The sequence below is a fragment of the Nicotiana tomentosiformis genome, chromosome 7 (genome assembly GCF_000390325.3).
Source record: "Nicotiana tomentosiformis chromosome 7, ASM39032v3, whole genome shotgun sequence".
Classification (NCBI taxonomy): Eukaryota; Viridiplantae; Streptophyta; class Magnoliopsida; order Solanales; family Solanaceae; genus Nicotiana; species Nicotiana tomentosiformis.
In genome coordinates, this window is record NC_090818.1 from 7,427,861 (window position 1) to 7,444,931 (window position 17,071).

Genomic DNA, 17,071 nt, shown 5'->3' on the forward strand with positions numbered 1-17,071 from the left:
GCGAAGAGGAACTTGAGGCAGGTGAAAATTACTCTTCGCGTTCGCGAAGAGGGGGCCGCATTCGCGAAGGGTAGAGGGCAGTGTTCATCGCGAGGGCGTGGAAGCGTTCGCATAGAAGGCGAGGCCTGGCCGGGCACCAAGCGATAAAGCTTCGCGTTCGCGTAGGGTGTATCGCGTTCGCGAAGGCCAAATTTGACAAGATTCCTCATTCGCGAGGTTGCCTTCGAGTTCGCGAAGAGCAAAGTTTTGGTAGCACAAAAAATGTGCTTCGCGAACACGAGGCACTGACCGCGTTTGCGAAGGGTAAAGTTTCGAGAAATGGAACTTAAGTTCTAGAAAGTGAGATTCGTCCCATTTTCAACCATTTTCCATTTTCGAGCTCGGATAAGGCGATTCTTGGGCGATTTTCATGGAAAAATATTGGGGTAAGTGTTCCTAATCCTATATTGATTATATTTCATGATTCCATATTCATTTACATCATAAGTCCGTGAATTTATGGAAGAAAAATCAGATTTTTATAAAATCTTCCAAAAATAAAAATTTAAGATTTGAGGGTCCATGTGACATCGGAATTTGATAATTTTTGTATGGTTGGACTCGTCTCGGAATAGGTATTCGGATTTCATAAGTTTTTCCGAGATTTGAGACGTGGGCCCCACTGTTAATTTTTAAAATGAATTTCGGATTTTTATCCGGAAAATTAATAAATTCATATGAAATTAATTCCTATGATTCGTATTGAGTATATCAAATTGTTTGTGAATAGATTTGAAGCTTTTGGAGACAAATTTTAAAGGAAAGGTTGTGGTCGAGTAATTGATTGGAATTTACAAAGCGAGGTAAGTATCGTGGTTAACCTTGACTTGAGGGAATAGAACCCTTAAATTATTTGTTATGTGAAATGTATGTGAACGACGTATAGGTGAGGTGACGAGTGTCTATACGTCTTCAAAATTAATTGTTTGCATAATTATTTGAAAATCATAAATTGTTCTAAGATACGAATTAATTATTATAATAATTGTTTCTCTCGTATTATTTGTCAAATATTAATTCTTGAATTCCTGCAATAATTATTACATGCTATTTGATTTATGTGTCTTAATTGTTATTTGACATCTAGCATACTAAATATTAAACTGCCTATTTTCTCGATGATTTTCACAATTAATTGCTTATTGCCATTGTTTGTTCATAAATAAATTATAATTATTGTGTGCCTTGATGCTTAATAGTTTCTCATTGGACGTGGTATTTATTGGAGTAATTTTTATTACATTTATGAGTTGTTTAAAGTTATATTGGGGGAACGGGTTGCACGCCGCAACATAAATGAAAGTGTATATATATATATATATTGGGGGATCGGATTGCACGCCGCAACAGACTTATTTAAAAGTCTATATTAGGGGATCGGATTGCACGCCGTAGCAGACTTATTTAAAAGTCTATATTGGGGGATCAAATTGCACGCCGCAACAGACTTATTTAAAAGTCTATATATATACTTTATTAAAAATAATTATATTGGAGGATTGAATATTAATATATTGTGGGAGCGGTTTGCACGTTGCAACGGAAATTGATTAAAATAATAATTGGTTATGACTGCTGAGTTGGCTTCAACTATTATAAATGAGTTACCTGATTTATTTCTATTATTTGTTGTCGTTACTAATATTGCATACAAGTTAATGTAAGTGACCTGCCTTAGCCTCGTCACTACTTAGTTGAGGTTAGGCTCAGCACTTACCAGTACATGGGGTCGGTTGTACTGTTACTACACTCTGCACTTCTTGTGCAGATTTCGAAATTGGTCCCAATGGCGTACCATAGATTTACTCGAATTTCAGCTATCAGAGGAGACTTGAGGTATAACTGCACGACGTCCGCAGTTCTGAAGTACCCATCTACTTTACTTTAGCTGTGTGTTTGTTTCCATACAACTTTATTTTATTCAGACCGTTAATTGTATTATTCTAGAAGCTCGTGCGCTGGTGACACCAATTCTGGGATGGTATTTAGTCACCGTTAATTGTATGGATTATTCGCTATATTTCAAACCTTACTTTCGCATTTGTTTCTATTATTATTAATGAATTTAAAAATTATTTAAAATGGATAATATTATTCTAACGTTGGCTTGCCTAGCAAGTGAAATATTAGGCGCCATCACGGTCCCGAAGGTGCGAATTTCGGGTCGTGACAGTTGGTATCAGAGCACTAGGTTACATAGGTATCACGAGTCACGGGCAAGCTTAATAGAGTCTGAAGGATCGGTACGGAGACGTCTGTACTTATCTCTCAGAGGCTATGAAGTTTAGGAACAACATCACTTCTTTCTTATTCTGTCGTGCGATTTTATTCTATCATCGATGATTGAACCATTCTACTCTTATTCTCTCGCAGATGGTGAGAAAACGTAATACATCTACCAATGGACAGGGACCAGAGCCCTCGATGGCAACTATGGCCAGGGGTAGAGGTTGAGGCCGAGGTCGTGCTAGAGGCTGAGCAAGAGGCCGAGGTAGAGCTCAGTCCAAAGCTCGAGCAGTTGCACTTGTTGTAGAACCTCAGGTGGACCTTCAGGAGGAGGTTCCAGTTCAGAATGTACCAGTTGGACCCGTTCAGGTCCCGGAAGGATTCATAGCTACTCCAGTGCTACAGGACGCTCTAGTCCGTTTGGTAAGTCTTATGGAGGGCATGGCCCAGAATGGTACATTTCCAATGGCACCAGCCATTTCACAGGCTGGGGGAGGAGCACAAACTCCCACTACTCCCGCTCCGGAGCAGATGGCTCCCCAAAATCAGGCTCCAGCAGCCCCGCCAGTTGGGGTAGTTCAGCCAGTTATTGCGTCATAGACCGGTGATAGGCCCGCCATGTCTTTTGAGGTCTTATTGAGATTGGATAAGTTTACTAAGCTCTTTCCCGTTCACTTCAGTGGTACACCTTCTGAGGACCCACAGGATTATCTTGACCGCTGCCACGAGGTGCTGCGGAACATGGGTATAGTTGAGACTAATGGGGTTGATTTTGCTGTATTTCAGATGATGGGTTCTGCCAAGAGGTGGTGGAGAAATTATACATTGACCAGATCGAGATGGTTCTTTCATAAGAGAGAGGGCAGAGATCTGATAAGAGGCCCCGTTAGTTCGGTGGTTTTAGTGGTGCCTCGTCTGGAGGCAGGGGTAATTTTGGTAGGGGTCATCCTCCCAGACCATTTCATTCAACACTTCATGCATCTCATGGTGCTTTAGGGAGTCACAGTCCTATTATGCCTTACTACAGCCAGCATTTAGTGCACATTCAGCTCCTATCAGTGCACCACCTCTCCAAAGTTACTACAGCGACTATCCGGCCCATTCGGGTCAGCTTCAGCTTCAGTAGCCATGACATCAGGATGGGTGCTATGAGTGTGGGAACATTGGTCACATCAGGAGGTATTGCCATAGATTAGCGGGTAACAGATCTCGGCAGGATTCTCATGCCATTATACCGGTACCGGTTGCTTCACTGTCTGCTCAGCCAGCTAGAGGTAGGGGCCAGGCAGCTAGAGGTAGAGGTCAGGCCATTAGAGGTGGAGGTCAAACCGTTAGAGGTGGAGGCTAGCCAGTTAGAGGTGGAGGCCAGCCAGTTAGAGGCTGTCCCAGGGACGCAGTTCAGAGTGGTGGGGCTCAGCCCCGATTTTATGCTTTTCCAGCTAGGCCTGCGGCCGAGTCATCCGATGCTGTGATCACAGGTATTATTCCAGTTTGCCATAGATATACTTCAGTTCTATTTGATCCAGGATCTACTTATTCCTATGTGTCCTCCTATTTTGTTTCATATTTGGTTGTGCCTTGTGATTCTCTAAGTGCTTCTGTATGTGTATCTACACCGGTGGGAGACTCTGTTGTAGTAGATCATGTCATCGTTCGTGTGTGGTTACTATTGGTAGTCTTGAGACTAGTGTGGATCTTCGACTTCTTGATATGGTAGATTTTGATGTCATCTTGGGTATGGATTGGATGTCACCTTATCATGCTATATTGGATTTTCATGCCAAGACAGTGACCCTAGCCATGCTGGGGTTACCTCGGTTAAAGTGGAAAGGAACTCCTGGTCATTCTGCCAGCAGGGTTATTTCTTATATAAAAGCTCGGCGTATGGTAGAGAAAGGGTGTCTAGCCTATTTGGCTTATATTCGCGATCCCAGTGTAGATGTTCCTTCTATGGACTCAGTACCGGTTGTTCGTGAATTTCCAGAAGTATTTCCTGCATATCTGCGGGGGATGCCACCCGACAAAGATATTGACTTTTGTATTTATTTGGCTTCGGGCACTCAATGCTATTCTACCATACCGTATGGCCCCGCCAGAGTTGAAAGAATTGAAGGAGCAGTTATAAGACTTGCTTGATCAGGGATTCATTAGACCCAGTGTCTCGCCCTGGGTGCTCTAGTATTATTTGTAAAGAAGAAAGATGGTTCTATGCGGATGTGTATAGATTATCGGCAATTTAATAAGGCCACTATCAAAAACAAATATCCGCTGCCAAGAATTGATGACCTATTTGATTAGCTTCAGGGTGCCAAAGTATTTTCGAAGATTGATTTGAGGTCTGATAACCATCAGTTGAAGATTAGGGCATCTGATGTCCCTAAGACAGCTTTTCGGATTCGGTTTGGGCATTACGAATTCCTAGTGATGTCATTTGGGTTGACAAATGCCCCAACAGCATTTATGGATTTGATAAATCGGGAGTTCAAGCCCTATTTGGATTCTTTTGTGGTTATATTCATTGATGATATCTTCATTTACTCCAGCAGTCAAGAGGAGCATGAGCAATATCTTCAGAGTGTGTTTCATACTTTGAAGAATAATCAATTATATGCTAAATTTTCAAAATGTGAGTTTTGGTTAGACTCAGTTGCCTTTTTGGGGCATGTGGTATCGGCAGAAGGCATAAAGGTGGATCCTAAGAAGATTGAGGCTGTTCAGAATTGACCTAGACCTACTTCAGTTATAGAGATCCAGAGTTTCCTGGGTTTAGCAGGTTATTATCGTCGGTTCGTGGAAGGGTTTTCATCTATAGCAAGCTTATTGACTAGACTTACCCAGAAAGGTATCCCATTCAGATGGTCAGACGAGTGTGAGTTGAGCTTTCAGAAGCTTAAGACTGCTTTGACTATGGCGCCAGTGTTGGTATTACCCACAGGTTCAGGATCGTATATAGTATATTGTGACACATCTCACATTGGGCTTGGTGCAGTATTAATGCAAGACGGCAAGGTGGTTGCATATGCGTCACGACAGTTGAAAGTTCACGAGAAGAATTATCATGTTCGTGACTTAGAACTGGCAGCCATTATTCATGCGCTGAAGATTTGGAGGCATTGCCTCTATGGTGTCTCGTGTGAGGTATTTACTGATCATCGTAGCCTTCAGTATCTGTTCAAATAAAAAGATCTTAATTTGAGGCAGAGAAGATGGTTGGAGTTGTTGAAAGGCTATGATATCACCATTTTGTATCACCCCAGAAAAGGCCAATGTGGTGGCTGATGCTTTGAGCAGAAAGGCTGTGAGTATGGGTAGTCTTGCGTATATTCCGGTTGGTGAGAGGCCATTAGCTGCAGATGTTCAGACTTTGGCTAATCAGTGCGTGAGATTAGATGTTTCAGAACCCAGTCGGGTTCTAGCTTGTACAATCGCTCGGTCTTCTTTATAAGAGTGCATCATAAAGAGGCAGTATAATGATCCTCATTTATTTGTCCTTAAGGACACGTTGCGGCACGGTGATGCCAAACAGGTTGTTGTGGGGGAAGATGGAGTTCTACGAATGTAGGGTCGTATTTGTGTGCCTAATGTGGATGGGCTTCGTGAATTAATTCTTGATGAGGCACACAGTTCTAGGTATTCTATTCATCCAGGTACCGCCAAAATGTATCAAGAGTTGCGGCAATATTATTGGTGGAGGAGAATGAAAAGGGATATAGTTGCATATGTAGCTCGGTGTCTGAATTGTCAGCAAGTTAAGTACGAACATCAGAGACCTGGTGGTTTGCTTCCGAAGTTAGAAATTCCTGAGTGGAAGTGGGAGCGTATCACTATGGATTTTGTTGTTGGACTCCCACGGACTCAAAGAAAATTTGACGCAGTTTGGGTCATTCTGGACAGGTTGACCAAGTCAGCACATTTCATTCCAGTGGCAGTTACCTATTCTTCAGAGCGGTTAGCTGAAATTTACATTCGTGAGATTGTCCGTCTTCACGGTGTGCCGGTGTCTATTATTTCAGATCGAGGTACGCAATTTACCTTACACTTCTGGAGGGTTGTAGAACGTGAGTTAGGCACACGGGTTGAGTTGAGTACAACATTTCATCCACAGATAGACGGACAGTCGGAGCGCACCATTCAGATATTGGAAGATATGTTTCGCACTTGTGTTATAGAATTTGGAGGTACATGGGATCAATTCCCGCCACTCGCGGAGTTTGCTTATAATAATAACTACCAGATGAGTATTCAGATGGCACCATATGAGGTATTATACGAAAGGCTATGGCGTTCGCCAGTTGGATGGTTTGAACCGAGAGAGCCTCGGTTATTGGGCACCGATTTGGTACAGGATGCCTTGGATAAGGTCAAGGTTATTCAGGATCCTTCGCACAGCTCAGTCTAGGCAAAAGAGTTATGCCGATCGTTAAGTTCGTAATATTGCATTCATGGTTGGAGAAAGAATATTACTCCGGATTTCACCTATGAAAGGTGTAATGAGGTTCGGAAAGAAGGGCAAGTTGAGCCCTAGGTATATTGGACCCTTTGAAATCCTTGAAAGGGTGGGTGAAGGAGCCTACAAGCTTGCATTACTACCTAGTTTATCAGCGGTTCATCCGGTGTTCCATGTGTCTATGCTCCGGAAATATCATGGTGATCCGTCCCATGTGTTATATTTCAGCTCAGTCCAATTGGATAAAGATTTGACTTACGAGGAGGAACCGACAGCTATTCTAGTCGGCAGGTCCGTCTAATAGTTATCCTTCAATTCGAGTGCAATGGAGAAGTTAGCCGGTAGAGGTATCAACCTGGGAGTCCGAGTCGGACATACGGAGTAAATATCCACACTTATTCACCAGCTCAGGTATTTTTTTCTAACTTCGTTCGAGGACGAACTTTTATTTTAGAGGTGGAGAATGTGATGACCCAAAATGTCATCTTTAAATTTAATAATTAATTATGTATTCTAAGACCTCAAAAAGTACTATTTATCACTCATCGACTTGCGTGCACAGTCCGTAAAATTTTTCGGAAAGTTTTTGTGTGAAAAATGGATTAAAATGTGAATAGAGCTTTAAAACTCAACTGAGTTAACTTTGGTCAATATTTTGAGCAAATGGACTCGGATCAGTTGTTGACAGTTCTGGCAGGTCCGTATCACAATTTGGGACTTGGGCGTATGCCTGGAATCGAATTCCGAGGTCCCTAGCCCGAGATATGAAATTTTGATGAAAAGTTAAAAGTTTGAAAGTTAGATGATTTTAAGAATTGAACGATGTTTGGTCTTATTTACACCGGGTCCGTATTTTGGTTCTGGATCCCGGTATAGGTCTACTATAATATTTATGATTTTTCTGCCGAATTTGGTGAGAATCGGAGTTGATTTGACGTGATTCGGACGTCCGGTTATGGAAATATAAGTTTTAAAGTTTTCTTCAAACTTTTCTTTGATTTGGTGTCCGATTCATAGTTTTAGGTATTATTTTGGCGATTTGATCGCCCAAGCAAGTTTGTATGAGGTTTTAGACTTGTGTGCATGTTTGGTTTGGAACCTCGAGGGCTCGGGTGAGTTTCGAATGGTTAACGGGTTGAATTTTGAACTTGGAACTCTGCTGGAAAATTTTCCGATGCACTGTCTGGTTTCCTTCTTCGCGTTCGCGATAGATGAATCGCGTTCACGAAGAGGAACTTGAGGCAGGGGAAAATTACTCTTCGCGTTCGCGAAGGGTAGAGGGCAGTGTTCATCGTGAACGCGTGGAAGCATTCGCGTTCGTATAGAAGGCAAGGCATGGCCGGGCACCAAGCGATAAAGCTTCGAGTTCGCGAGGTTGCCTTCGCATTCGCAAAGAGCAAAGTTTTGGCAGCACAAAAAACGTGCTTCGTGAACGCGAGGTACTGACCGCGTTCGCGAAGGGTAAAAATTCGAGAAACAGAACTTAACTTCTCGATCCCATTTTCAACTATTTTCCATTTTTGAGCTCGGGTAAGGCGATTCTTGGGAGATTTTCACGGGAAAATATTAGGGTAAGTGTTCCTTATCCTATATTGATTATATTTCATGATTCCATACTCATTTACATCATGAATCCGTGAATTTATGGAAGCAAAATCAGATTTTTATAAAATCTTCCAAAAACGAAAATTTAAGATTTGAGGGTCCATTTGACATCAGAATTTGATAATTTTTGTATGGTTTGACTCGTCTCGGAATGGGTATTCGTATTTCGTAAGTTATTTCGAGATTTGAGACATGGGCCCCACTGTCTATTTTTAAAATGAATTTTAGATTTTTATCCGAAAAATTAATAAATTCATATGGAACTAATTCCTATGGTTCGTATTGAGTATATCGAATTGTTTGTGAATAGATTTGAAGCTTTTGGAGACAAATTTAAAAGGAAAAGTTGTGGTCGAGTAATTGATTAGAATTTGCAAAGCGATGCAAGAGTTGTGGTTAACCTTGACTTGAGGGAATAGAACCCTTAAATTATTTGTTATGTGAAATGCATGTGAACGACGTATAGGCGAGGTGACGAGTGTCTATACGTCGTCAAAATTAATTGTTTGCATAATTATTTGAAAATCATAAATTTTTCTAAGATACGAATTAATTGTTATAATAATTGTTTCTCTCCTATTATTTGTCAAATATTAATTCTTGAATTACTGCAATAATTGTTACATACTATTTGGTTTATGTGTCTTAATTGTTATTTGACATCTAGCATACTAAATATTAAGCTGTCTATTTTATCTACGATTTTCATAATTAATTGCTAATTGCCATTGTTTGTTCATAAATAAATTATAATTATTGTGTGTCTTGATGCTTAATAATTTCTCACTGGACGTGGTATTTATTGGAGTAATTTTTATTACATTTATGAGTTGTTTAAAGTTATATTGGGGGAACAGGTTGCACGTCGCAACGTAAATGAAAGTGTGTGTGTGTGTGTGTGTATATATATATATATATATATATATATATATATATATAGCAGATTTCACGCCGCAACAGACTTATTTAAAATTCTATATTGGGGGGATCGGATTGTACGCCGCAACTAAGGGTGGCAAGTGGGCCGGTCCAGGCCCGGGACCGCGGGCCAAACGGGCTAAACGGGCCAGGATCGTTTGGCCCAGATTTAGTGGGCCTGGGCCGGTCTTGTGGGCCGGTTCTATGATTTGGGACCGCCAGGCCCGGGACCATTTAGCCCGCCAGGGTCCGGGACCGGACCGGTCCCTTAGCGGGCCAAACGGTCCCAATGGCTATTTAAAAAAATAGTCGTTGAGCTGTCAAAAATAACTGTTGGCTATTTATAAAATAGCCATTTTAACCCCCCAACTTTTTTTTAATCCCAAACTTTTTATACATTTAATATATATACTATATTATACTATATATACATCTTATATATAGTATATAAGATGTATATATAGCTTATTGAATATAGCTTATATATATATATATATATATACTATACATATATATTATATCGATATATATATACTATACTATATATACATCTTATATATAGTATATAAAATGTATATATAGCTTATCGAATATAGCTTTATATATATATACACTATATATACATCTTATATAATATATATATTCGATATTAAATATTGAATATTAAAATTTAGGATGTTAAATAAAATTTAGGTCACAATTCTATAATAAAATTTACAAAGCATTGCCTTAGATATTTTTCTTAACATCCTTTTGTCTCTAATATCTATTTAATTTTTTTAAAAAAAATATATATTTGTTGGGCCCACTTAGCCCGCGGGCCGATCCCTACAAAAAGTCCGTTTAGCCCGGGCCCGTTTGGGACCGGCCCGGGACCCGGACCGTTTGGACCGGCCCACTTGGCCCGTTTAGGCCTGGGACCGGCCCACTTGCCAGCCCTAGCCGCAACAGACTTATTTAAAGTCTATATATATACTTGATTAAAAATAATTATATTGGAGGATTGAAAATGAATATATTTTGGGAGCAGTTTGCACGCTGCAACGGAAATTGGTTGAAATAATAATTGGTTATGACTGCTGAGTTGGCTTCAACTATTATAAATGAGTTACCTGATTTATTTCTATTATTTTTTATCATTACTAATATTGCATACAGGTTAATGTAAGTGACCTGCCTTAGCCTCGTCACTACTTCGTCGAGGTTAGGCTCAGCACTTACCAGTACATGGGATTGGTTGTACTGATACTACACTCTGCACTTCTTGTGCAGATTTCGGAAATGGTCCCAACGGCGTACCATAGATTTACTCGGATTTCAGCTATCAGAGGAGACTTGAGGTATAACTGCACGGCGTCTGCAGTTCTGAAGTCCCCGTCTACTTTACTTTAGCTGTGTGTTTATTTTCATACAACGTTATTTTATTCAGACCTTTAATTATATTATTCTAGAAACTCATGCACTAGTGACACCAATTCTGGGATGGTATTTAGTCACCGTTAATTGTATGGATTATTTACTATATTTCAGACTTTACTTCCGCATTTGTTTCTATTATTATTAATGAGTTTAAAAATTATTTTAAAATGGATAATATTATTCTAACGTTAGCTTGCCTAGCAAGTGAAATGTTAGGCGCCATCACGGTCCCGAAGGTGGGAATTTCGGGTCGTGACAATTTTGGGTCGTAACACCGAATCGGCCCCAGAAAAAATACAAAAGAAAAACAAGAAACTTAATGTCCTAAGTGGCTTGGTCTTCATCGGAGGCTGCGTCCTCGGGATTTTCTCCGTCTTCAGACTCAATCGAGCTATCGGAGTCTTCCTCAAGGAAAGCCAGCCTTCGGGACTTATCTTCCTCCGCCTTAGCATTTTCAATTTTGGCCGCAACATCGAAGCCCTGAGCACTGACCCCCTCGAGAGCTTCTCTCTGAGCCTGCCATTTAACATATTCGACCATGCTATTGGCCTTGGCCTAGTTGACCTCAACATCGATCCTGAGCTGGGCCACTTTAGCATAATCTCTTTTGTTAGCCTTGGCCACCTCAGTTCTCTCTACGGCCACTTCAGATCTGGCTACTTCGAGTTTATCGGCCAAGCTTGCCTTATCATAAGTGGACAAATCCAACTGATGTTGAAGCTCCTTAATCTTCTCGATCTACACCGAGGCGTTTTCTTTTGTAGCCTAAAGCTAAGCCTCAGCCAACTCCAATTGCACTTGAATGACCTCATTTTTCAAGGCGAGGATGTCCATATTCTCTTTGAATTTTTTCGCCTCGGCCAGTAGCTCATCTACATGCGAATTGAGCCGACCAATCTGTTCAAGCCTCTGCTGAACCTGCAGAATCGGATCATTAGTGGTTGTTTCCAATTCATCTTCACTATCGTGAAGAATTCGGAATACCTGCTCAGCCATCTCCTCGTGCTCATCCCGAGCCATTGCCAAATCTGCCCGAAGCTTCTTACTAAGAAGTTTGTAGGAGTTACTCTTCTCAGTGAGGTTCCGAACTTCAGCCTTGTGCTTCTCCCAAATTTGAAGGAAAGCCTCGTGATGCAACACCAAAGCCTACAAACATGGAAAAAGATGTTAGAATTATCTACAACTCTAAGTGTAAAAGAAACAGCAGAGATACCATCGAAGTTACCCGATTCAGAGCATGTTGGGCCTCGTTGAAAAGGCAAGTGGGCCCTACCGCATTCATCATGGTTTGATCCTCTTCGTTCACCAAGGACCGAAGGTAACTAGCAATCCCCACAGAGGGAGAGAAAATTCGGGCATCCTTCGGGACGGAGAGCACTATCTTCCGCTTACGATCGGGATTAACACTCAGGGACGGGAATCGGTCCACTAGTTTTGGGACCGATGAAGACCCGATCGATCCCGACCATGATGCTTTCTTCGGTACCGGTAATCCACCGAACCCGATAATCTCCTCCGAGGCAGCATACTCGAGCCCATCCAGAAAGTCGTGGATATCAGTCGACTCCTGAATACCCTCGTAAGATCGACCTTCCAACATGTTGGCCTCACGGATCATAGCATCCGAAATATGAGGGGATCTGCTAATGTCGATTATCCTGAGCTCGTCCCTCAAGATATCTTTTGATGCCCGAGAAGTCTTGCCCTCGGTCTCTCCTTCAACCATCTCAGCTCGAGACGGGATAGTCTCGGCTTTTCCTTGTTCAGGAATTATGGTCAGGTTTCCCTTATCTACCTCCGCCGATTCGGAGGATTATTGTATCACAACATTAGCCCGTACACAGGCTAATTCCTCTTCTCCTTCTTCGATCCCATCCCTTAATCGACGGATCGAGTCCGGAGGCATGATAACAGAGGCCCCCTTGGGCTTGCAAGATTTCTTCGCCGATTTTTTCTTTTCCGAGACCGGGGAGCTCGGTGCATCTTTTCTCTTCTTCTCTTTAACCTGCTTCGGGGCAGGGACCTCTTCATCACCAGATGGGGGCCTCATGGCAAAGTCCTTCCCAAGTCCTACAAAGGAAAAAAAAAAGGGGGGTAAGCAAGTGAAGAAGATCAAACGACAAACAAACTAAGAAAGAGACTTAACATGACTGCGGGCCTCCCATCGACCCTTTGATAGTTCCACCCAAGCGCGCTCGGAGTACGGTCTCTGCAACATCAGACCTTCAACCCACTATTTAAGTTCTGGAATCGGTTCCGGCATCCGAGACACAGCTGTAACAATAAAGAAAAAATGGATCAAGAAAATGAAAGGCAGTCACAAATTAAAATGCTCAAAGGGAAAAAAGTACTCATGGTTCATATTCCATTTCTCAGGAAACGACATGTCATCGGCATGGATCAGGTCTGAGGTTTTGACTCGAACATATCGACCCATCTAACCTTGATCACGAGTCTTATCTATACTCAAGAACTAAGCTTTGGTGGCTTGGCGAGCAAGCTTGATTAATGCTCCTCGATAGAGTCGGGGACTATAAAGGCGCATAAGATGATCGAGGGTGAAAATACAGCCCTCGATTTTGCTTGAGAAGAATCACAGGAGAATCTCTATTCTCCAAAAAGAAGGGTGGATCTGTCCTAGGGTCATGTCATATCTTTTGCAAAAGGCGATGATGACAGGGTCTAATGGACCCAACGTGAAAGGATAAGTATAAACGCTTAAGAACCCTTCCACGTGGGTAGTAATTGATTCCTCATGCAATGAGACTACCACGTGCTTGTCGCCCCAGTTGCATTCTTATTTTACTTTGTCGAGAAGTTTCTCAGTGATTGTACATTGGTACCTTGAGATCGGATCACATCGGCCCGGTACCGAAGAAAGTTTTTCAACCTTAAAATCGATGACAGTTGAACACCCTATCAGAATGAATTCCTCGGGGCAAGGCTCCACCGCATCCTCGCCGCTGGCGGGTCGTGATGAAGAAGCAGACTCTTTTTGAGGCACCGTTTTGGAGGTTTTCACCATTGATGAACAAAGGAAAATAGAATTAGGGTTGTATGCGATGTAAAGTTTATGAAGCAAAGGGATTTTCTGAATAAGATGCAAGAATAGAAAAGAAGCTTTTGAGTGAAAAGTTTGGATGAGAATGAAAATTTGAATATTTATAGCCTGGTGATGACGGTTCAGAACCGGTAACCAACGACTGATAGGCATTTAATGCCTTGCTAACTAGACGGATGGGACGTTCGTTACATACGTCATAATCGGGCGCGTCACTAACATCATCATCCACCAAGTCGAAGTTCGAAAATTCATATCGTTTCTCGTCGTCTTCTTTTCGAGAAACGAGGGGACTATCTGTACACGGTCAAAACCGAGTTTGCGCTTCATATGACTAATCGAGATTGGAACATGATGGTCTGAGGTTCATCATTGTAATATCGAGCCATGATGCGAAGTTAGGTTGTCGAGCTCGAGCCCCAGAGACCGATCAATATCGAGATCGGCCAATACAGAGCCCGAGACCCAGAGACCGATCAATATCGAGATCGGCCAAGACCAAGCTCGAGACCTAAAAATCGATCAAGATCGAGATCGGCCAAGATCGAGATCGAGCCAAGAAACTAAAAAGTTGTTATAGCCGCAATTTGGGGGGGGGGGAGAATCTCGGCAGAAATCACAGCGCAAATCAAGGAGAGACTAATTAATTAATTCTTATATGAAATTCTCTCTGCATAGTTATCAAATTTGTGTGGTAATTATTAATTTTTAACCTACGAGGTAGGTACCCGCCTAGGTGGCGTTAAATGTGACTCGTTAATTCGGGTAAATAATAATGAGGTCTTCATGCCTCGCATCTAGTTATCGGTATTGTGAAGGTTTGCAACGAGATTTTTGTTAACATGAGGTTAAATGACGATTCTGTAATTGATTATGAACAACTATTAAGACCAAATTGATCCAAGAGGGTGCCCCATTTACAGGGTCAGGCGAGTGTGAGTTGAGCTTTCAGAAGCTCAAGATCACTTTGACTCTGACACAAGCATTGGTATTACTTACATGTTCAAGGTCTTATACTGTGTATTGTGATGCGTCGCATATTGGTCTCGGCGCGATGTTGATGCAAGACAATAGGGTGATTGCCTACGCGTCCAGACAGTTAAAGGTACATGAGAAAACATATTTCAGTCCACGACCTTGAGTTAGCAGCTGTTGTTCGTGCCTTGAAGAATTTGGCGGCATTATTTGTACGGTGTCCATTGTAAGGTCTACACCGATCACCGAAGTCTACAACATCTGTTTAAACAGAAGGATCTTAATTTACGGCAGCGGAGATGGTTGGGGTTGCTTAAGAATTATGATATCACCATTCTCTATCATCCTGGGAAGGCCAATGTAGTGGCCGATGCCTTGAGTCGTAAGGCGGAGAATTTGGGCAGCTTAGCATATTTACCGGTTGCGTGCGCATTTTGTATGTGAATTAAGGCGGAGAATATGCCATCAAGTTCACTACTTTTGGCATTTTGTATTCTAAGACCTCGAAAAGCACTATTTATCATTTCTCGGCTTGCGTGCGCAGTCCGTAAAATTTTCCGAAAAGTTTTCAGGTGAAAAATGAATTAAAATGTGAATTAGAGCTTTAAAACTCAACTAAGTTAACTTTGGTCAACATTTTGAGCAAACGGACTCGGATCAGTGTTTTGACAGTTCCAGTAGGTTCGTATCGTGATTTGGGACTTAGGCGTATGCCCGGAATCAAATTCCGAGGTCCCTAGCCCGAGATATGGAATTTTGATGAAAAATTAAAAGTTTAAGTTCAAATAGTGATCGGATGTCAAATTATGTGCAAACGACCCCGGGATAGAATTTTGATGATTCCAACAGCTCTGTATGGTGATTTTGGACTTAGGAGCATGATCGAAATTTTATTTGGAAGTCCGTAGTGGAATTAGGCTTGAAATGCCAAAAGTTGAATTTTTGGGAAGTTTGACCGAGGGGTTGACCTTTTGATATCGAGGTCGGAATCTGATTCTGGAAATTGGAATAGGTCTGTTATGTCATTTATGACTTGTGTGCAAAATTTGAAGTCATTCCGAATTGATTTGATTTGAGGTGGGATTCGTCGTTTTGATATTGTTTGATGTGGTTTGAAGCCTCAACTGAGTTCGTATTGTATTTTGGGACATGTTGGAATAATTGGTTAAGGTCCCGAGGGTCTCGGGTGGATTTCGGAAGGTAAACGGAATGGATTTCGGACAAAGAGGGTTGCTGGAAATTTGCAGAAATTTCGCCAGATATTTAGTGCGTGGAGCCAAATTTGGAAGCTTATATCTCGCAATCCATAAGAAATCGGAAACTTTTCAAAACATGAAAGTTGTAGTCGTTTGATTCTAGTATCCAGAAAGTTAAACCATTCATTATTTGGATATTTGTACAGAAAGTTATGATGGATTGAATGAAGGCTGGTAGAGCAGTTTTGCCAGAAATTCTAATGCGTGGAGCCGACTTTGGTAGCTTATATCTCGTAATTCATAAGGAATCGGAAAATTGTAAAATATGAAAGTTGTAGTTGTTTGACTCTAGTTTCCAGAAAGTTAAACCATTCATCATTTGGACATTTGTACATAAAGTTATGATCGATTGAATGAAGGCTGGTAGAGCAGTTTCTGGTGGACCTTTAGTGACGGAAAATGAATTTTTAGTGACGGAAAATGGACTTTTAGTGACGGATGGGCAGAAACTTAAGACCAAAAATGGTCATTTCCTTCATTTCATTTTGGATTTTTGGAGCACGGTTCTTGGGCGATTTTCACGGGAAAACATTGGGGTAAGTATACCTTATCCTGTATTGTTTATATTTCATGATTACATACTCATTTACATCATGAATCCATGAATTTATGGAAGAAAAATCAAGATTTTTGTAAAATTGTCCAAAAACAAAAATTTAAGATTTGGAGGTCGAGTTGTTATCGGAATTTGATAAAATCGGTATGGGTGGACTCGTAATTGAATGAGTTATCGGATTTTGTAAGTTTCGCCGGATTCCAAGATATGGGCCCCACGGGCAAATTTTGAGCTAATTTCGGATTTTATTGAAAAATGTAATATTTTCTTATGAAATTGATTACTATAATTTTTGTTGACTGTATCGAATTAATTATGACTAGATACGAGTCGATCGGAGTCGGAAAATCCAGGAAAAAGCATAATACTTGGTTAAATTGGAGCAAGTCGAGGTAAGTGACTTGTCTAACCTTTTGTGGGAGAAATTTCCCTAGGATTGATAATTGTAATGTGGGGAAAGTCATGTACATGAGGTGACGAGTGTGTACACGGGCTAAATGTGAAAGATTATGTTTTAAATTGTGTAGATCATTGTTGCGCATTAATTAAATTATTTCATTTTGTTATAT